The 6136-nt window shown below is 18.6% G+C and overlaps 1 protein-coding gene across 1 annotated transcript in view; it reads left to right on the top strand.

The window, feature by feature from the left end:
- Positions 1-1305: 1305 nt before the first annotated feature.
- LOC129607939 (uncharacterized) overlaps positions 1306-6136 on the top strand; it is a 43165-nt gene continuing 38334 nt past the window's right edge. Inside the window, exon 1 of the mRNA XM_055519206.1 lies at positions 1306-1551. The gene's annotated coding sequence lies outside the window, so the exon portion shown is untranslated. The remainder of the gene's footprint in view (positions 1552-6136) is intronic.

The raw sequence follows: 6136 nt of genomic DNA, 5'->3' as shown, positions 1-6136 counted from the left end.
TTTAAAGAAAAAGAAAATTTATTTTCTGTTTTAAATTAAAAAATAACCAAAAAATTCAGATTGTGTTTTATTAAAAAAAAATTTTAATTATAAAAATTTACTGTAAATCGCGAATAAGCTTAAACCAAAAATTTAATTTACACAATGTGATTTGATTTTTGAAGCGATAAGTTCTTAATCTAAAAATTAATTACACATATATTACAGTTATGACATAAAATGGCGTACAATATACAGCATACAGTTTTATCATTTCACAGATTTCGAGTTTAAGTTTCTCGCAAGCTCATTATTTGTATAAATCATTAAAATTACAAAAATCTTAAAATCATTAAAAATCATTAAAACTACAAAATAGCATCTAATTTAAAAGATCTTTACAACTCAGTTTCAGATAATTTTAATGAATTTTATTTTTAAGTTAAAAATATCATTATTTGAACTAAAGTTATATATGTATGCTGCGTTGTTTTATAGTAATTTAAAAATACAGACGAGTTTTATTTAAAACAGCATTATTTTTGTTGCAAAGTCAGTGTTGTCGTAAAATAAGAAAAGTAAAATCTTTTACATATGCAAGTACTCTTTGGATATTGTATTTAGTTAACTTAAAATTAATCTGATAAGAATTATATACTTAATATTAATATTGATATGAAATTATTTTATTAAATAATTTTTATTTAATTTAAAAATTATTTCATATATTTCTATTCATTATTCTTAATCGGATAAGATCGTTACTTAATTTTTTTTTTTTTAAAATGGCAACACTTTTATCAATTATAAAAGTAAATAATATTATATTAATCCTCAATATTATAAGTTTTTCATCGTATTTTTTTTTAAGAAACAGCTGTTTAATTATCTCTCTCTCTTTTATTATAGTAATGTTAGAAAAATAAAAGAAAACCATAAATATTTTTTGATTTTCTCTATTTTTAAAGAAATGCAAAAAGTAAATGCTTCAGAACTTGCTCACTGTTTATTTTGTATTTTATATAATTTTATTTATAAATTTTTTATATGTATTATAATTTTTAAATAATATAATGTTAACAGTCTGTTATGTTAATTTATCATCTAACAATTTTAAGAGAAAATTTATTTTTCATTTCATATATTTTTCTTGTGGTTTTTTTTAGATATGTTCATTGCTCACGTAATTCAGTTTTGGTAGGACTACTAACTAAAAATTTACGCTAAAGAATTAAACGATTTCTGTAATACTAATGAATAATAACATTATTAATGATTTATTTTTGGATTTTTATTTAAAACTTAATATATTCATCTTCTTTTTTTTTTTTGGCTTGCTCTATGTCACATCACAAAATTTTTAGAAGATCGTTCCGTTTATTTTTTCTCTCTTAGTGTGTTTGCGCATCTCATTCTGTTCATACGTTTTTGAAGGAAAAAATAATTATATTGATTTGTATACCGGGTCGAGGAAAATATTTAAGCAAAAAAAAAATAAAAAATAAAACGTGCATAAATTAAAAGAAAACAAATGAAAAAAATAAAATAATAAATAAGGAAAACGGGGTCAATGTAATTTCCTAAAAAAAAAAAATTAGAAAAGTAAAAAATTTCAAATAATTTTTAAAATATTTGTTTTTTTTTTTTGTTTTTGTAATTTTAAAATTTAAAATTTGTTGTATTTTAAATTTTATTTAAATTAACCAATAATTGTAGTGTAAATATTTAAAATATTCTTTTCTAAGATTTAAAAATTAATTTTAATAAATTTGCATTCAAATTTATTAAAAATTGCAAAAAGGAAATATTTGATAAAATTATACAAGCAGGAAGTGAGAATGTAAATTTCCTAAATCTTAAAAAATATTTTATTAATACTGAAATTATTATTTTTTGAATTTCAAAAATAATTTTTTATGTTAAAAATTAAAAAATAATTAAAAAATTTCTTTATATGTGTGTATAGTTTTACATTTGTACATTAAAATTCCATTAAAAAATAAATAAAATTAAAAAATAAAGGAATTAAAAAAATAATATTAAATAAAAATCATTTCTATGTTTTATTTTAGAAAAAAAAACATTATAAATTATTTCAAATATTGTGCGCACAACAAAAATACATAAAAAGTAAAAAAAAAACACAAAAACAAAAAAAATATTTTATATTTTTTGAAAATGTTTTTTTTTTTCTCAATTTTTTTTCTTAATACACAGAATTATTTAACGGTATAACGAATTGTTTTTTATTTTTGTTCTTTTATTCTTTTATCTGTTTCTTTTTTTTATATTTTTTTGAGGTTAAAAGTGATTTAAGAGATTTATTATGAATTATTAATATTACTGTTGTACATCAGTGTACATATTCTTTATTTTATAATCTGTATATATGTATATTATAAATATGTATAATAATAATATTTGAATATTATATGAGTATGAAATATTAATATAATATAAGAATTCATATAGGTATTAGAAAAGTGTACAAAGTTCAAATACTTAAGTGTATAATATATTTAATAAAACAATATAATATATTCAATAGAAATATTATATATTTTGTTTATATGTACATATATATATATCATATATATATTATGCAAATATATATTACTACCTACAGAATGTTTTAAATTAAAAATATAATTATGTGTATAATATACATAGATATATTATCAACATTATTATTAAAAAGATGTGACAAAAAAAATATATACGTATAGAAAATAAGCGTGAATTTGTATATTTTTGTTTTTTATAAAAATACGCATTTATTAACAAATATTTTAAAATAATAATATTAAAAAACAAAAAAAAAAAGAGAAAACAACAAACAAAATTTAAAAAAATTATATCAAAATTTATAACACAAAAATAAATAATTAATTACAAATTTGCTCTTTTATAAAAATATAAAATAAATAACAGAGAAAATTAATAATAATAAAAAAATTAAAATATATTCTAAAAAAAAAAATACAAAACATATACTTATGTGAAATAAAAATATATGAAAAAAATCTAAAATATTTAAAGCATGAATATTGAAAAAATTAAATAAAAATTAAATAAATAAAAAATTATGAAAAATGAAAATATTTAATAAATAAATTAAAAAAGAAAAAACAATTTAAAAATAATTTGATTGCAAATATATGAAAATTAAATAAAATAAAAATTTTAAGTGTTTATGTGTATTTATATTTAATTTATGAAATATGATGTTTTTTTTCAAATAAATTGAATGAATATATAGAAAACATGTGCATTCAAAATATTTTTAAAATTAAAATTATATAAAATATATAATAGTTTTAATTTTCATACACTCTAGTGTAACCAAATGTATATTATATGTATACAAGAACACATTTATGTACATAAACGATAATAAGAATATTTATTAACATTTAATTATATTATTTTACTTTCTGTTTTCAGTGGGCTATTAAATTTGTTTTTGTATTTAACAAAAAAAAAAAAACAGAAATGAAATTAAAAATTATTTAAAAAATTTTATTATGAGAATAAATAATGTGTACACATATTTATATATAATGTGTATTAAAATAAAATATTTTAAGTAAATAAAATAATTAAAATAAAAAATTTCAAATATAATTTTTTTTTTTTTTAAATTAAAAATATGTGCGTAATGTTTTTGGCATATTTTGTAGACAATTGTATAAAAATAAGTCATACAAAAAAATTATTAAATTATTACTCATTGGATTTTAAATTATTTTAAAAATTAAATTACTTATTCTTTTTTAATAAGAAAAAAAATATCAAAACATAAATTACAACAACACAATTTTGTTTTTTTTTCAAATCATACTAAAAATAGTCAGTTTTTATTATTGATATTTTGCCGGGGTTCTTTTGTCAATTTTCAATCAAAATTTTCTTTTTTCTTTTCTTGTCGGCTCTTGGTAACAAAAAATTAAATTTAGTTGGAACAATAGTTTTAATATATAAATTTATAGGATTGATTTTACTTAAAAAAAATTGTGTTTGTTAGTTTGATTGACGGCAATGAGGTTTTAAAACATTATTGTTAGTTTGTATATCGAATATACAGATAGTTAAAAAAATCACTGTGTATAAGTTGTATATAATGTAGGTATTTGGGTTGCATTGTAATGCTATAGCAGAATTTTTAATTTAATGTAATTATAATAATTGATACAATTAGCAAAATGACATATGAAAATTTTAGATTTAGTATTAGGAAAATCAATTTTTTACTATAAAGTGAACAAAACAAGTTTGTTAATGGATACATTAATATTATTATGATATAATACAGAACTTATAGAAAATGGTTTGAGAGTGTGTTAAAAATTACTCTGTGCAAGGCGGGAAATTCCATTGTGTCAACAACTTTTCGAATGATCGAAGGAGACATAACTTTAACAGGATGGCGCAAAATAACTTTTATTAAGGCTCAATATGGCTCAATGATAGTCAAAATGTCATATACGTCGCAAACAATGCAATGATATAGCAGCTCTTATTTTACAAGGGTTGTATTAGAGTAGTATGTCTACCATTTCGCGTGATCATGACGTATTGAATATAATTAAACAATATTAACGATAAAAAGAACTTTAAATGAAATATAAGCACACATTTTTTTTACGACTGAAAAGAAAATTAGTATATATATAATAAAATTAAAATGCAAACTGATTGAACTAATTATTTATTATTGCTGCAATATTATTGCCAATTTTAAAAATAACAACGCTTACGTTAATGATTTTTAATTAATTGCGCGCTCTAAATAAACTTTTATTTTTAGATTTTTTTCTATTATTTTTTTTTTTTTAAATTTTAAATTTTTCAAATGCAAATATATTTTATTTTTTAATTAAAATTGATATTAATTTATATAGGTGTAAGCATATGACGTGTTTATAAAATTTTTCAAAATACAATTAAAAATTGAAAGTAAACTATAAATAAATTTTTAACCATAAAAAATTAACGATTGAAAAGTATTTTATTGTTAAATATTTTCCCTATAAAGGTGAAATACATTTGTATATATACATAAAACACATACACACATTATGTATTTCAATGAAAAATTGAACAAAAAATGTGTAAAAAGTAAAAAGTATAAAATGTTTTTCGAAAGTGTTCCCTCGGGAAACAAAAATTTTTCTTAATAAATTCGAATTACCTGCAATAAATTTTTATGCCGTAAGTTGTATATATACTATGTAAAAGAATTAATATTGAAAATTTTTTAATTTCAATTAATAGGAATTGTTGTCTGGAAATTGTTTGAATTAAATTTTATTATTTTTTCATTATTTTTTGATTTTTGGATGTTTGAACATATTATATAGAATATGTTAAAATTCAATGGGATAGAAATGTTGAATCATTTTCATATTATTTGGTTTCGTCGTTTTAAATGATTTAATAATACATATAGGACATAATTCGAATATTTATGTAGGTGTTGATGCATTATAAATTGTTTCAGTTGGTATTACTTGATGGCTATTGTGTAGAAAATAGGTTTTGATTTTTAAATTTCATTAAAATATTAAGAATAGATTAAACGTAGGTTAAGCCGTACTGGCTTTAAATATTCTTAAATAAATGAAGCCGCAATAGTAAATTATACTCAATATTACTTGTAAACTATATTGGTAACACTGAATTTTTTGCAATATTTGTGGTCATTTAGATTGCGTTTCCTGTATTAATTCCTTTTTGCGTGCACCACAATACTACCATAGTATAATCGCATAGAAAATTTTTTCACAGCATCTAGTTAGGACTCTTGTCCATGAAGATCCAACCCTATCAAATTTTTTACCTCCACTTCTTTTATACTAAAACGTTCTTTTAATATTAAATGTAGGTTCTGCTGATCTACATTTTTAATTTGAAACATTTGTGAAAAACTTTATATTGATTTATTTAAATGTGTTGTTGTGATTTTTAAAAAATAATTTTAAAATTTAAAAAAAAAATTTCTTTATTTTTGTTACTATTTTATTGATATTTTATTTAAATTCCAGAATTAACAACAGTACATTTTGTTGAAATAGAAAATGAAATTTTGTTTTCAAAAAAAAGTTTTTTTTTTCTTTCAAATCTAAATTTAACATATAAAACCAATTTGATCTTTTAA

Source organism: Condylostylus longicornis, unplaced genomic scaffold, assembly GCF_029603195.1.
Source record: "Condylostylus longicornis isolate FDR11 unplaced genomic scaffold, ASM2960319v2 ptg000030l, whole genome shotgun sequence".
Lineage (NCBI taxonomy): Eukaryota > Metazoa > Arthropoda > Insecta > Diptera > Dolichopodidae > Condylostylus > Condylostylus longicornis.
This window is presented reverse-complemented; position numbering and strand designations above follow the sequence as displayed.